This window comes from Passer domesticus, chromosome 1 (assembly GCF_036417665.1).
Source record: "Passer domesticus isolate bPasDom1 chromosome 1, bPasDom1.hap1, whole genome shotgun sequence".
NCBI classification, from domain to species: domain Eukaryota; kingdom Metazoa; phylum Chordata; class Aves; order Passeriformes; family Passeridae; genus Passer; species Passer domesticus.
In genome coordinates this window covers 157,748,112-157,763,506 of record NC_087474.1, presented here as the reverse complement: position 1 = coordinate 157,763,506, position 15,395 = coordinate 157,748,112, and the positions used below count along the sequence as shown (strand labels likewise).

At 42.1% G+C, this 15,395-nt stretch overlaps 2 long non-coding RNA genes across 7 annotated transcripts in view; one reads left to right on the top strand and one right to left on the bottom strand.

Annotated features, from left to right (window-relative positions):
- Positions 1 to 11,355, top strand: part of LOC135285899 (uncharacterized) — a 25,275-nt gene extending 13,920 nt beyond the window's left edge. Inside the window, exons 5-7 of one of the 3 annotated variants that reach the window (XR_010350534.1) lie at positions 6,735 to 6,941; positions 8,862 to 8,940; positions 10,499 to 11,355. This is a non-coding gene — a long non-coding RNA (uncharacterized LOC135285899). Of the gene's footprint in view, positions 1 to 6,734; positions 6,942 to 8,861; positions 10,430 to 10,498 lie in introns of those variants that run through there. The other 2 variants (XR_010350533.1, XR_010350532.1) reach the window with 2 other exon arrangements.
- Positions 3,728 to 15,395, bottom strand: LOC135285906 (uncharacterized). 4 transcript variants are annotated; one of them, XR_010350539.1, is made up of 4 exons: positions 13,938 to 15,395; positions 9,128 to 9,239; positions 8,684 to 8,774; positions 3,728 to 6,261 (listed from the first exon to the last, which is right to left on the bottom strand). It is a non-coding gene; the product is annotated as an uncharacterized LOC135285906 (long non-coding RNA). The 4 variants fall into 4 exon arrangements; XR_010350541.1 differs by having other exon boundaries at positions 3,728 to 6,258; positions 8,684 to 9,239; XR_010350540.1 differs by lacking the exon at positions 9,128 to 9,239.

Genomic DNA, 15,395 nt, shown 5'->3' with positions numbered 1-15,395 from the left:
TATTTGCAAAAACTTATGAGGTTTCTTTTCCTTGATCTGGAGAAGAATCAAGAAAACAAAATAATTCTAAGTCCTTTTCCTTGGGACTGTGTTTACCATCCCAGAGGCTGGGACATCTTTTTCAGCTCCATGGAAGATGTTTTCTATCCATGTGTCCTGCACATGCCTTTGTTTGGTCAGGAACAGCCACAGTTTTGTGTAATTTCAATTATCTGTGTCTTTGTCAAAGATGACTGTCTATTTAACAGTGATATTAACTCTAACACAGCTCCACACCAGTCTTGTGTATTGAAACACAATTATATAGGAAGCAGAAGGAATGGATTTGTGTTTTCTACTCCAGGTTAGGGCCCCAGGAGCATCCTGTCTGGACCATTCTGGTGGCTGATGGCTTCATGCTCATAGGGAGGTGACACCCTTCCTGCAGGCACACACTTCTGGAACTGCTCTGGAGGCTGATATCAACAGGAATTCAGGCTCTGCTGCCACTGGGATCTTCCCAGGAGAGCAGCTGCCTCAAACCTGGGCTTCTCTGGTGGCTCTGAGAGGCTGTTGTGTGGTGAAAGGTGGGAGTAGGACATTGGTGCTTCTTGCCTTGGGGGTTAAACCACACCACAAACCAGCTCAGGAGAGGATGTGAAACCAGCTCAGAGCTGCCAAGGTTTGTCCTGTCTTTCCCTGCATTGTTTCCTGCCCAGCAGATCCTGACCAAGGTCACAGCTAGGGATTTGCCCATTTCCATCAGCCCCCAGCCCCAGAGCCAGACTGAGCAGGGAATACTGGGGCCATTGAAAGAGAGCACACAGGCTCACTGCACAGAGGCAGCCTGGGATTCTTGTTCTGTACAAGCATTTCATCTGCCTCTCAGTTCATCTGCTTTTTTTTATCATTCAGGAGCATTAACCTACAGTCTCATACAATTACTACTATATGTTTAAATGTTTAATTAGTTACAGGCACTCGAGAGCAAATGGTCCCTTTTCCCCCTGGTACACACATAGAACTCCTCTCAGCCTTAATGGGGTTTACATGGGTTTATCAAGTGATAATAAAAGCCTAAACATTGGCTTCTGCTGATGTTCACTGGGTAATTCCTGCTCTCAGCACATGGGGAATGTAACTGGGCACTATGAAGGGCAATGTAACAAGGAGAAAAAATATTTAAGGTTAATGCTCGGCTTTACCCATGTTACATACGTGGTTCTTTTGGAAGTGTTATGACCAATCCCCCAGAAGGAAGCAAATCAAAGGAAAAACTCATTTAAAAGTCATGGGTGGGTGTTTTCTCCCCTGCCAAGGGCACATCTGTACCTTGAAACATCTGGGTGAGTGTCTGTAGGAGGCTGCAGGAGCAGAGCGGGTGGCTGCGTGCAGCACCTCACTCTTGCTCTGGGGGATACTTGAAGGAGATAACAGCAGCTGGGCTGCTTTGAGCTATTTTCATGGGCCTCCAGTCTCTTGTCAGGCAGGCATGAAGCAACAAGTCCTTCAGTGCTACCTCAGCATTCCTTGGGGCTGGAAATGGGGTTTATTCCCAAAGGGTGGGACTTACCTCTCCCATCTTCAGCTCTCTGCACCACAGGTGTCTCCCATGTCCCTAAAGCCTTCTTGTTCCTAAAGCATCTAAAGTCCTCCCCCCAATAATAAGAAATAAAATTATTTCACTTAAAGTTCAGTGACAGCAATTCCACCTGAACTGTGCATGAATGTCCCTGGCTTCTCCATGACTTCTGGCTACAAAGTCATGGCCTGTTTTTCCCCCTGGAAGTACATTAGTCTTTAATGGTGAGAAGAAACCACTAAAACTGAATGTGCACAAGGTGTGTCCCACCCCTGTTCTGTCCAGGCAGCTTTGGGACAAGAAGGGCCACATCATAAACTGGATTACTGAGACACAGCCATTGCCACAGTTGCTCAAAACATTGTAAAATGTTTTCATAATACCAACATTTTTTAACGCTTTGCGGGCTGAATTTTGCATTAAGAACTTACTTTCTGGCAAGGTTTCTCATGCAACACAGAGAAACACACAGCCTGGATGTATTTGCTATGCGGGTTCAGTGCAGATTCTCAATATTGCTCTCCCAGCCATTTCTGATGTGCCACAGCAGAGATGATTTATATAATCATCAAATGCTTTGGGTTGGAAGGGACCTTCAAGATCATCCAGTTCCAGCCCTCTGCCATGGACAAGGGCACCTTCTACTAGACCAGGACTTTCAAAGAGGCAGCAGGATGGGAAGGGAGTATGGAAACACAAACAAATTTATTCACTGTTCATATAAATTCTAGCCACATGCTTAACCACCTCCCAGAGAAAATCAGATTGGTGTTAGCAGCACCATGCTTTTATTGGAAAAATCGAACAGGAAAACCTCTGCAGTGCATGACTGCTCCAGGCTGAACTGCTGTTGGACAGATGCTGAAAACTGATCTCCCCAAGCACCCCACAGCCAAGAGGGACACACATTTATTGTGCCACCATAACACAGCTCCATGGAAGAGCCATGTGATCTGCTGCCTTTTAACCAGTGGCTAAAATAAAACAGGAGAGGACTGAGGGGGTTTTAAACTTTTATATTGGAAAACTTGCCAGTTGCAAGGGGAATGTGGTGCAGGCTCAGCTGCAGGCAAATCCAGCCCGAGGCATCCCACACACATACCAGCACATACACAGGGAGCCATACACAATATGCAAACACCCTGAAATCCCAAACAAATATCTCAAAAATCACTTGTGCTCCAGAGGGAACAAGGGGCCTGCCCACACACAGAATTAACAAGTTAATTAGTGTTTAAATGTTTCTTTGCAAGCTCTGGCACTATTACTGCTTCAGTGAGTGTGAAACTAGCAAGTGACTGGTGGAAAAATAATGACTCTGGTTTTCAATATGCTCTGATAAATGATAAAAATCATGCAGGTAAACTGTGCATGGTTTTTATTACAGCTTTACTGTGGCATGATTGGGAACTGAGGGAAAGGCTTCTTTTTAAAAGCATATTCATTTTGATCCAGCAGTGACCTTTTAATATGTTCAGGTCCCTGCAGGGGAGACAAAGGTACTTGTGGTCTTCTGTAAGAAAGGATGAGGAAAAAAAGGCACTTCAACATGACATAAAATCCAGGATCAGCCAAGGGGAAATAAATTTTCACCCTCTGAAGTATTCACCAGACTTGATGATTTATTAATTTTGATACATTCCCCTATGTGACCTCATGGGTTTGTTGTCTCTGCCACAAAAACTCACCTGGAGCCAGAGGAGATTGGGGTATCTCTGCTTTAGCTGTTGGCAGTGAATTACTGCTCACCCCTTCCTGCAGTTGTTTTAATATTTACCCACCTGGGAAGGAAGCTGTGGTTTGTTTTGTTATCTCCTTTGAATGCCACCGGCTGAGGTAGTGCTGGGAGAATCAGAGATGTGCACAGCACCTTGCTGAGGTTTTTACTCTCCCTTTACTGCTACTGTACAACTCCAGTGGGAATAGACGGATGGTGGAAAAGATATATATATAAAATAAGATATATAATATCTATAATATTATATATTATATATATATTTATTATATAATATCGATAATATTCTATAATATATTCACACCTTGGGTTTTTTTAATTTTGAATAGAATAGAATAGAATAGAATAGAATAGAATAGAATAGAATAGAATAGAATAGGCTACTTCAGTTGGAGTTCATTACAATGAACAATCACCTGATCAATACAGGGTTGTTCAAATGTTAAAGAATATCTTAAGAACATTGTCTGAAGTTTTTTAACTCAGTGGTTTTTAATTTACCCTTAGTTTTCCAGGTTTGTAGGTTGCTTCTGAAGCCACCTTTTACACCATTTGTGCTGTGAGAATTGAAGCTGTGCATTTCTTTTCAGGCCTTTGGGGACTGAGTTATAATTTAGGTGCTTCTGCTTCCAGAAACATGACTAGCAAGTCAAAATGCAAAGTCCTTGAATATTGCATTTTAAAAGAGCATGAGCAGTGAAGGGTTTGCAGGCTGAAGCACTCTGTGACCAGAATATGTGCTTACCTAGCTAAGAGTCTGGTAAATACTTTTTCCTCAGGACCAAGGCTTTATGGAAACATGCATCAAGGAGGGAGAGGGAAAACATGACCACTTTAATGCCTAGCAATTGCTGCCTGCATTACAGAGGTGACAGCCTAACACTTCACAGTTTGCTCCTCTCGAGGGCTGATAAATTATTTGATTTTATGTGAGATCCTTTGTCTAGAGAAGTTCCCTCGTATCCACAAGAATCAGATCAATGTTCTGAGCACAGCTGCAGCAAGGCAGCTGGCTGCCATCAGGACATATTAATTCACCTCTCAGTGTTCTCCAGTTTTGCCACCAACTCTTTGTTTGACCTTGAGAGAGACGTTTAATCCATTCAGGTACCTCCTGATGTGCCTGCAGATGGGAATCCTTCCTTCTTTCAGTGGCTGCTACCCATTAGCTAAACCTGAACCTATAATGTGCTTTGAGCTCTTCAGATGACACATCACAGTGGTGCAGGTGTTATTAAAACATGCAGGTAGCAGCACTGAAAAAGTCTTTCTGGAAATGACTCTAACAGCCTCAATTGCCTGTGTGCAATTGTCCTTGCTGCATTCTGGACACAAAGATCTGAGTGTGGCTTTTTCTTTTAGGCATGAAGAAAGGCATCAGGAATGTGAATATGGCCCAGAAAGCAAATCATGTCCTGGGCTGCATCAAAAGCAGCATGGCCTGAGTGAGGGAGGGGATTCTGCCCCTCTGCTCTGGTCAGACCCCACCTGCAGAGCTGCTCCAGCCCTGGGGCCCAGCACAGGAAGGACATGGAGCTGCTGGAGCCAGTCCAGAGGAGGCACCAGGATGATCAGAGGGATGGAGCAGCTCTGCTGGGAGGAAAGGCTGAGAGAATGGGGATTGTTCAGCCTGGAGAAGACTTTGGGGTGGCCTAATTCTGGCCTTTCCAGTACATGAAGGAGCCTGCTGGAAAGATGGAGAGAGATTATTTACAAGTGCAGAGAGTGACAGGATAAGAAGGAATAGCTCCAGATTGAAAGAGGGCAGTTTAGATTGGATATTGGGAAGAAATTCTTTACTCTGAGAGTGCTGAGACACTGAAAGAAGTTGCACAGAGAAGTTGTGGCTGCCCCAGCCCTGGAAGTGTTCAAGGCCAGGTTGGATGGGACTTTGAGCAACCTGGTTTAATGCTGGCTGTCCCTGTCCCTGGCAAGGGATTTGGATCTGGATGTTCTTGAAGGTCCCTTCTAAACCAAGGCATTCTGTGAATCTATGGTTCTGTGTGCATTCCTTAATTTTGTTAGAAAACAGTTCATGGTTACTCCTTTAACCAAGAGTAAGAAAAAAACTAAATAAATGGAAGTAAACCTGAAGGGTTTTCTCCTCCCTTCTGGTTTACACAACTGATATGCACACTTGCGGGTACTTACCTTCCAACTTTTAATTATATTTAACAATTATATAAGGTCAAGAAACCAATATTATTTTTTTTGCCATTCAGGCTCCATAGCCCCATTCCCAACCCAGTCCCTCAAGCATCTTTACTGACACTGTTACAGTGCACAGGGCTGGAGTGAAAAGCCAGAAATGAGATCACTTTAATTGATTATTGTTTTAGCGGATTTAACATTCCCAAACTCTGTCCCAAAGGACTGTGCCATTAGGAAACTGCAGGCCTGAGAACCCCAAGAGTGCAAAATGTATCTGCCACAGCTAATTACCCTGGCTCTATCCAAGGAGGGCAGGAACAGGAGAAGGGACGAGAAAGGGAAGAAAAGAATTGTTTAACCTGAGGGAAAAGGCAAACACAGCACCACAGACAGACTGGTTTATGTTTGAATTCCAGTTCAGGGTCAGGCTCATGCCATCAGGTGGTTGGTGGCAGCAGGACACTGCACTGATGATTTATGAGCTTTCCTTTAGTCCCAACATTCAGGATGACCCAATCCACGTGCTGCCAAGCTTTTAAAAGGATACATCCCCAGTCCCGAGTATTTCCTTGCATAAAAATAATTATGAATGCTAAATTGTGGCACTTATTGTAAAATAAATAATAAATATCAATAAAAGCAGAAGATTAAAGACTTGATCCTCAGTTGGGATGAACTCTGCTCAATTCTGTGGCCACACTACGCAGTGAAGGATTTGGTTCAGATAAAATTAAGCACCAAAAAAGAAATTTGATCTTCTTTTCCTCTAGGAGTGTCATTAGCTCCTTCCTTAGTCCTTTCTTCCAAAATTCTGCTGAAGAAGAGAGGAAAATGGATGAGTCATTGCAAAGCTGCAAATATTTGGCCAGTCTAACAGAGTAAAAGCCATTCTCCTATAGAATCTCTTCCTCTGTGGGCTCACTGCGGTTTATTTTAGCTCATGCATGAATGTATCAAGTTGTCTCTTGAAATTCAAGACAAATACTTTAATTCAGAGTGAAAAGGCAAAATAATGAAGGATTGTTGCTCTGTGTACTTAAAAATAAACATCATCAAGCCTGTATTTAAGGATGTCAGATATTCCACAGGTGACTTTCCGGTAATTCTAATACTTCATACTACAGCTGCAGCATAAAGACAACAGAAGCCTAAATTCCTCATTTATTGTGGTCAATAGTCTTGCATTTGTGTTATTTTTCTGAGGGGACATTGTTCAGCACAGTAGCTTAAAAATAACACTCCTATTGCTATTGAATTTGTTCTTTTCCATTTTTGTTTCCTGTGAAGCATTTCTCAGGCAGAGACTGACTGAAGTGGGGCAGGGACTGGATCTATCCACAGGAGAACGAGTGCTGAGGATTTTCTCCTAATTTCTACTAGATGTAAATAAAACTGCTGCAAGTCTTCTCCAGCCCTAGAGAAAGGGTGTAGTCTGCACTGCGGGGAAATTACAGATAAACTTGAAATTCTAGAAGCTCCACTGCCAAACTCCATGTATGTAAAATTCACCTTTTCACCTTTCCACAACCACACTGCTTTCAAGTAGCTCAGTGGTTAAATCTCTCAGGTACCACATTAAAGGAACTTGTGTAAGAGAGCAACACTGTGCAAAAAATTAGTTTGACTTCTTTTGGGATACAATTACCTAAGAAAAAACATAAATAATTGCTTTAAAAATTTTCAACTCACAAAGAGAAATCCAATAGTAAGAGTGAATACATGCATTTGTGATCAAAATAACAACTGGAAAATGCATAAGTATTTTTATTTAAAAATTTTTGTAAAAGAGGAGTACTAATTTATACCATGAATAGTTTTAAATTGAAAGAGAGCAGGTTTAGATTGGACATTAGGAAGAAATATTTTACTCAGAGAGTAGTGAGGCCCTGGCAGAGGTTGTCTGTGGATGCCTCATCCCTGGAAGTGTTCAAAGCCAGGCTGGATGGGGCTTGGAGCAACCTGGGATAGTGGAAGGTGTCCCTGCCCACGGCAGAGGAATTGGAACTGGATGATCTTGAAGGTCCCTTCCAACCTAAACCATTCCATGATTCCATGGTTCTATGACTGTGTACATCTAGGGACAAGAATTTGCATTTAAAGCATGAAATCTTCCAAATGTCTTAACAGGATTTTTGTGACATATTTATACATATTTTGTAACATATTTACTGCTTCTCTTTATTATATTTTGGTCACATTAATCTGATTTAAATCATAGTGTAAGACAACACTTAACGGGAGCATGAAAAAATCTCCACACTTGCTGCACCTGCTTGGTAAATAAACAAAGCAGCTCAGCCTGTAACTAACTCAACATAAACAGATTTTAAAAACAGTCTGACGCAGGAGCTGGTCTAGCAACATCAAAACAAAACAGTAAGGAAATCTTTGCTTCTCTGTTACACACAGCTCTAGTCCCTCACTGAAACTGTAGGAGAGTTTTTATTAAGATACAGATAAGAGAGTTGGGAAAACAACAACTGTAGGAAGAAAGAGAAAAAATCTGGCTTGTACACTTTGTTTTCAGTGTTCAGCAACTTCAGCCTCTTTTCTGAACCTCTCCTAATTGTAACCCCCTGGTATCTTCCCATAGGATCACATTGCTATGCCAGTTTTATGGACTAGAACCTGAAGCATCAAAACACTGACATAAAAAACTATATCATGTTCAGAACAGACAAAAAGACCTAACACTGCACTGCTGGTTCTGACTTGTAAACAATGTGACAGTTAAAATCTTGTATATCTGTTATGCTGAGAAGTAATACTCTTACAAAGTTAATATTGTGATGTGTAAAAAACATGTTTCTAAAGAAAGAGGGTAAAATTTCAAGAACAAATTCTGATTAGAAGCTGTATTATACCTGCTATCAATTCACTTTTCTATGCCTAATGGTGATGTTGATGCAAGAATGTTAGATTGCCCCAAAAGAGCAAAATTTCAGTGTAAACTGAAATGCACCTGGCAAGATGAGATGATCTTTCAGGTCCCTTCCGACCTTAAATGTTCTATGAGTCTGTGATTTTAAGTCAAACCACAGGTCTTCTACTCTCTCACCTTTTTTTTGGTGTGCAATATTCTTCCTACAAAATAAATAAACACAGGTGAGGTGTTGAGGCAGTCAGACACAAAGTCTGGCACTTCACAGAACACCTCAGAAAATTGTTGTGCCTGTACTGAGAGACCCAGGGCAGAGCTGTGTGTGATATGGAAAAGAAATGTCTTCTAAACACACCTGATATGGTTTTAGTTCCATACTTTATGTGGTCCAGAGACTCTCTTGAAAAACTTTGACTGCAAGAGCAGTATCCTTTTTCTAGAGAATCCTAAAGAGAAAAAATGATCAATTTTTAATTAGGTAACTAAAGAGCTCAAGAAAATCACAATGCTCTTTTATTCCATTTTTATTCCAGCTGTCAAAGCAGCACAGGATGAACAAATCAGAGGAATGAGAGAAATCTTTCTACGTCCTGGCTGACTTAAATTTATGAGGTCACTGTTTCAGTGGTTCCCAAGTAATGATTTCATGTGGACAGCAGGGACTCTTTGCAGCCATTGTAAAATGGACTCACACAGCTCAGCAGCATCCCACCTATACCTAGGGTAACTCTTTCAACCAAGAGGGAAGTGTAATGCAGGAGGATTTTCTCTGAAACAGGAAGAGGACAGGGACAATCACCCCTGAGAGATGTAGAGGGGCTTTTTCCAAGGGCATGTACTAAGAGGAACAAGGGGGATTGGCTTCAAACTGACAAAGAAATTTGTAGGTAGCACAGATGAACAGAAAAAGACTGGAAAAGAAAGAAAATGTTGTAAGGATCAATATTCATATACCTTCCAAATCATTCAGTAAGTGTGAGGTTGATCAGCAATGACCTCTAATTCCCACAGAAAACAGTCTCTCTACTTAATGTACTTGGGTCTGTGTTTGAAAACACATTTTCAGAAAATGATTCTCTGGTATCTAAAATGTCATTTGAAGTGTCCAAAAGAATTGCAGAAAGGAGATCTTTCATTATGTTTTTTGCTCAGATGTCAGAAAAAAAATTTGACAGAAAAAAAGTTTTCTCAGATGTGGTCATTGTAACCTTTTAGCTGATGGGCATTCAGAATATTAGCTAAATTATCATTACAGAGCAAGCTTAGGATAGACTTAAAAATAAAGAAGCAGAAGTGTTCTGCACCAGCCATCCCTGCTCTCCTCACTGAATTGATGTCCTGGGGGCCCAGTGGAAATGGAAGGATTGGATCCACACACTCACATCCAACTGCTGTATGTGTGCTGAAATTTGCATTAAGTACAAGAACCCCTTTGATCAAAACATCGCACACATTTTACACATCAAGGGGCTCTAGGAAAAGTGTAAGCTTCCAGAGCAGCTGGAGGGATTTGGGGAGGGATTTGACAGAGAACAGAGTATGATGCAACTGTCACAGCTCCTGCAAAAAACTGACTCAATGATTTAATGACAAAGAAGCAGGACTGCAGAAGGACAAAATACATTTTTAAAAAAGAGATTTTTGATAGCAGTTTGAATAAGTAAAAATAAAAAGATCTGGGGTTGGCTCAGAACTGAGCAAGCTGAAAGGCTGTGTCTTTACTGGGAAAGTCACCAAGTGCAATCCTGGAATGTAAACCCTGGGGCTCCAATCCTGGCTGTCCCAGGAGTGTGCTCCACTGACTGGGCACAGTCTTCAACACCCTCCTTCCCTCCTGAGCCTTCCTGGGAACAGTGGGCACCACAGCTCAAGGCAGCAAAATTATAGAAAACAGCAGAATATGAGTCAAAGAATTCACAAGTTTCTAAATATCCTTAAGGCCTCCATTCCTTCATGCTTCTGGGTCTCAAGAGAATGCAATTTTAAAATACATGGTTTGATTTGGCTCAGCACCAAGTTTGCCTGAGGTTTGGTTGGGAGAGGAAAATAACCCCAAGAAGTTGACTTCAGTCTTGGAAGCCAAAATAAAATGCAAAGACAAGAGTCAGTGATGGGAAGTTCAGCCCTTCAGGACAGATAATGAATTTTACTTCCTTTGTTTTTGCACCAGGGCTCCACCTGAGAGGGTCCTGACTTCACTCCTTCCTTGGAACCAGCCTCACTAAGCCAATGTGGGATCTTTCCTTTCCTTCTAGAAATCAAAGCTACCAGTCAGGAGAGGGATTTTGTTTGATTTTCTAGAAAGGTAAATGAACTCCTGCATCCCATGACTGCACCTGGTCATGCTGCAGGGTCAGGTAAGTGTTGTATGGTACCACTGGGGCAGTGATGCTGCAAACCCACACGAGAAAATGCAGACTCTACTGGGAGAGTTCCCTTCATGCCATGTTTGGTTTCAGCCAGTTAAATCCAGAACAGAAATTGTCTTGTTTTTGTTTTGTTTTGTTTCCCACTGGGAAATCTAGGAGGTTATTACCCTGCCTCTAATTAACACATTAACATTTGCTTTGGAGGTCTTAGTTAATAACAGCAACTCATCAAGTGGATCCCCCAGCTGCTGATTTGTTTTTTTTTCACACCAGATTTTTTACCTGAAATTTCCTTCCTGATCTTGTGTGGGTTTGCCAGTTTCCCTTGGAGCTTTTCTTAAGAATTTCTTTGTGTTGTGTTTTGTTTAATAAATGAGAAAAACCTCCACTGGTGACTTTCCATTCAGCTCCCACTTCAGGCACTGCCCAGAAATGCTGATATAATGTTTCATCTTTTTTTTTTTTTTAATCCAGAGAGAAGCAGAGATGTATAAACATTCACATTTTGGTGCCTCTAATGGTATCTACTATGTACTTTTCTTTCACCAATGCCAGAGTACTATGTAGACTTCTTACATATGCAATTGACTTCTTCATCTGAGGTTGATTTAGGTGATTAAAAAAAAAAAATCCTCTTACAATAAAGGCTGTTACTGCATATTATGTGAAATATTTAGCATCTTGCCATTTTCTCTTTTTCTTTTTTTCCCAAATCCCTATTTCATCAGCGCAGCTTGAAATACCCTGCAGTTCAGAGCTACCTGCTCGTTCTGGTTCCTTTAATGAATATTTACCATCCTGCAGAAAAGTGGAGGATGCCTGGCTGCAGCTGTGCTCCCAAACACCGGAAAGAACTCCTTCTCTTCAGAGCCATTACCCCCAGCTCTGTCACTTCAGAGAAGGAAAGACAATACATGCTACACTATAATGAAATTTCCTACCTTTTTGTTTATACCAGCTTTAATAAGCCCTGTAAATTAAATGAGGTAATGGCATGGACTGCCCCAATAATATCAGTAGCATTAAACTAAATGTCTTCCCTCCATATTAATCATTCCATAATAAATTATAGGGCAGAGTTGCCTTTTCCACCTATCAACAACCTCTGTGTAGCCAGAGTGGACGAGAAAATAATTTTACATTTCTACACAAGTTCTCAAGGATCAGAAAGAAAACAAGAATTTAGAAGACAAAGGAGCAAGTCACAACTTATAAAAGTTTAGCTGAGTAAAGATTTGGGCTCATTACCAGGGCTCTCCCTCACTTAATTGAGAGAAATAGGGGTAATCAGACAGTGATTTGTTGGATTCTAGGAAGGAAAGAGGGAGGGAGGGAGGGAGGGAGGGAGGGAGGGAGGGAGGGAGGGAGGCAGGGAGGAAGGAAGGAAGGAAGGAAGGAAGGAAGGAAGGAAGGAAGGAAGGAAGGAAGGAAGGAAGGAAGGAAGGAAGGAAGGAAGGAAGGAAGGAAGGAAGGAAGGAAGGAAGGAAGGAAGGAAGGAAGGAAGGAAGGAAGGAAGGAAGGAAGGAAGGAAGGAAGGAAGGAAGGAAGGAAGGAAGGAAGGAAGGAAGGAAGGAAGGAAGGAAGGAAGGAAGGAAGGAAGGAAGGAAGGAAGGAAGGAAGGAAGGAAGGAAGGAAGGAAGGAAGGAAGGAAGGAAGGAAGGAAGGAAGGAAGGGTTTGTTTGTGGGTGCCTTGCAGTGCTGACAGAAACCCTGACTTATCACCTTGCTCAAGGCTCATGAGTTTCTGCTGAGGTTATCGGTTTGGATAATGGAAAAACTTTTCACTGGACATCACCACAGCTCCCCTCTCCCAGCTGAGAGCTCAAATGATCAGCTTTTATGGAGCTTTCTCTACATTTGACTAAAACCTGTGAGATTCCCTCACATTTTTATCAAAGTCAGTACGTTGCTGAAGTCCTCTGCTTTTACCTGCAATTTTCTGATGAAAGAAAGCAACAAGAAACCAACAAAAAACCTGTCACCGGGACCTGAAACAGAATGTTCAAGATTTACTACAAACCATCAATTTGATAGATCATTTTGGGCTTGCCTTCATCCCTTTAGAACCAATGGAAAATCTCCCAGGGATTCAGACAACATGCTTTTTCCATATGAAAAAGTGAAACTATTAGAAGATAGAACAGAATGTAAGAATCAGATTCACAGCTCTACCACTGCTCTGGATTTATTCTCTTTCCTCCATAAATCACCTAAACAACTCTTTAATAGTTTTTCCACCTGTAAATTGGATAGAATTGGTACACTGATATTGTTCAGAGAATCTGCAGAGCATAAAGTTCTAAAAATAGAGGAATAATAACTGTTTATTAAAGCAAGGACAATTGAAAAAATGCCTTAATGAAGAATGTTTAGTAAACCTTTATATGAAATCAATTAGACATCCAATGCATGACAGAAAGTAGGTATTGCTGCTGCCCTGAATGCACAGGATACAGCCCTGGAGAGGAGCTGTTTGCTTTCAGGCCTGTTCATCCAGTCAATTATCTGTGTTTTTGACAACTCAAATACTGTTTCAGCTTTCCAGTGTGAAAAATGGGGATAACTATCTTCTCAACAAGTTTGCTCAGAGGCTACAGAACTCTGACATCTTTGGGTGAAAGGCAGGGACAGAGGAGAAATGATCAGTAATTGGGATCAAATTCTGGCAAGGGTCATTTAGTGCAATTCCCTGCTGTTGGTAATAACTGTATCATAAAAATTTATGAAGCTCCATTTTCCCTTTCATTTTCTGTTTCCAGTATTTATACCACCCCTTCTCTGTATATTAATCAGAACACATGCTCCTATTTCTCTCAGTCATTTCCTTCCATTTTTACCATTCCAGCCCTCAGGAGCATCTGATTTTTCCTGTGTGTTAACATGAACATCGTCTTTATCGATGTCTCCCAACTTTCTGGCATCAGTAATTTTAATTAGCACATTTCTACCCTTTCTGGCAAGAGTACCAATGGTGATCCCAAGACCAATGATTATAAAATAACTGAAATAATTCTTCCCTCCCTCCCTCCTTCCTTCCTTCATTTCTGCACAGTGACCCAGCTTCAGCAGAAAGGGTACAGTGTATTTGGTATCCTGTCTGCAGGATATCCAACAGCCTGATGGCTATGTCCCAGCATTTCTGCAAAAGATAGATGGGAATACTGGATTGCTGTTTAAAAGAGAGTTTCTAGGAATCATTTTTATGGTGCTCAGTGTATTTTTATCATGCTCAGAGCTTACCTAATGAATTGGCTCCTGGAAGGGATTGGGATGTTTCACATGGGATTCACCTGAAAAACTGCATTTACAATCCAGGTCTTTACTTGTTCCACGTCCCCCTTGAGTTTCCTTATGGTGCCTGGTAAACTAATAAATGTAGGTAAGTTTAAGAGTGGGACTTGTCTTACCCTGAAGTAAACTGCCCAGATTTTATCAGTGAAATTCACATTCCAAATAGCATTGTTTATATTGAGTAGTTCTCTATCAACCCTTGGTAGATGCAGTCCAGAAGCTGGATTTGATGGCCCTTGTGAGTCCCATCCAACTCAGGATATTCTCGGATTCTGTGGCCCTGCCTCCGGTTTCTAGACACGCAGTAACTTCCAGAGGTGGAAATCTGGGATCTGCTCAAGCTCCAGCTACCTGGGACAGGCAGGAGAGCAAAAACTGAGTTCAGCTGTTCACAAGAGATAAGGGAAAGATTAACAGAGATATTTAAAGTGGCTCTTTCCCAGAATCACAGAATCATTAGGGCTGGAAGAGACCTCCAAAATCACCAAGCCCAGGCTTTGAGCAAACACAACCACGTCAACTAAACCACAGCACAGAGTGCCATGTCCAGTCATTTGTGGAACACCTCCAGGGATGTTGACTCCTGGAACCTCCCTGGGCAGCCTGTTCCAATGCTTGACAACCCTTCCCATGAAAAAATTCTTCCTAGTGTCCATCATGAACCTCTCTTGGTGCAGCTTGAGGCCATTTCCTTTTGTCCTGTCACTGGTTGCTGGGGAGAAGAGGCCAGCTCCCACATTTCATCTGAAATGTCCGGCTCTGGGATCCTCAGAACAAGACATGGAGCTCCTGGAGTGGGCTCAGCAGAGATGATGGACTGGAACATCTCTTTTATGAGGAAAAGTTGAGGGAGCTGGGGCTGTTCAGCCTCGAGAAGACACGACTGAGAAGGGAACTCATCCCTCTGTCAGTGTCTGCAGGGAGGGCTCAGAGCAGGCACCAGGCTCTGCTCACAGGTGTGCCCAGCAATGGGACAAGAGGAACAGGCAGGAACTGATGCCCAGGGAGTTCCACAATTGCACAGAAAGGGTGTGGAGTCTCTTTCACTGGAGATACTCCAGATTCGTCTGGACACAATCCTGTGCTCTGGGATGATCCTGCTTGAGCAGGGAGGTTGGACCAGATGACCCCACTTTGATGCTTTCCAACCTTTCCCATGCCATAATCCCATGATTTAAGATTTATGTTAAATTAAATATACACAGTGACTGATGGGCACTCAAACCCTGTGGCCATTTTAAAGTAAATTCCAATTATTTCCTTGAAAGAGGTTATCACAGACTCACATAGCCACGGACTGGGTAAGGTTGGAAGGGACCACAGCGGGTCACAGAACACAGAATATTCTGAGTTGGAATGGACCCACAAACATCACCGAGTTCAACTTGTAATGGGCCCACACGGGGA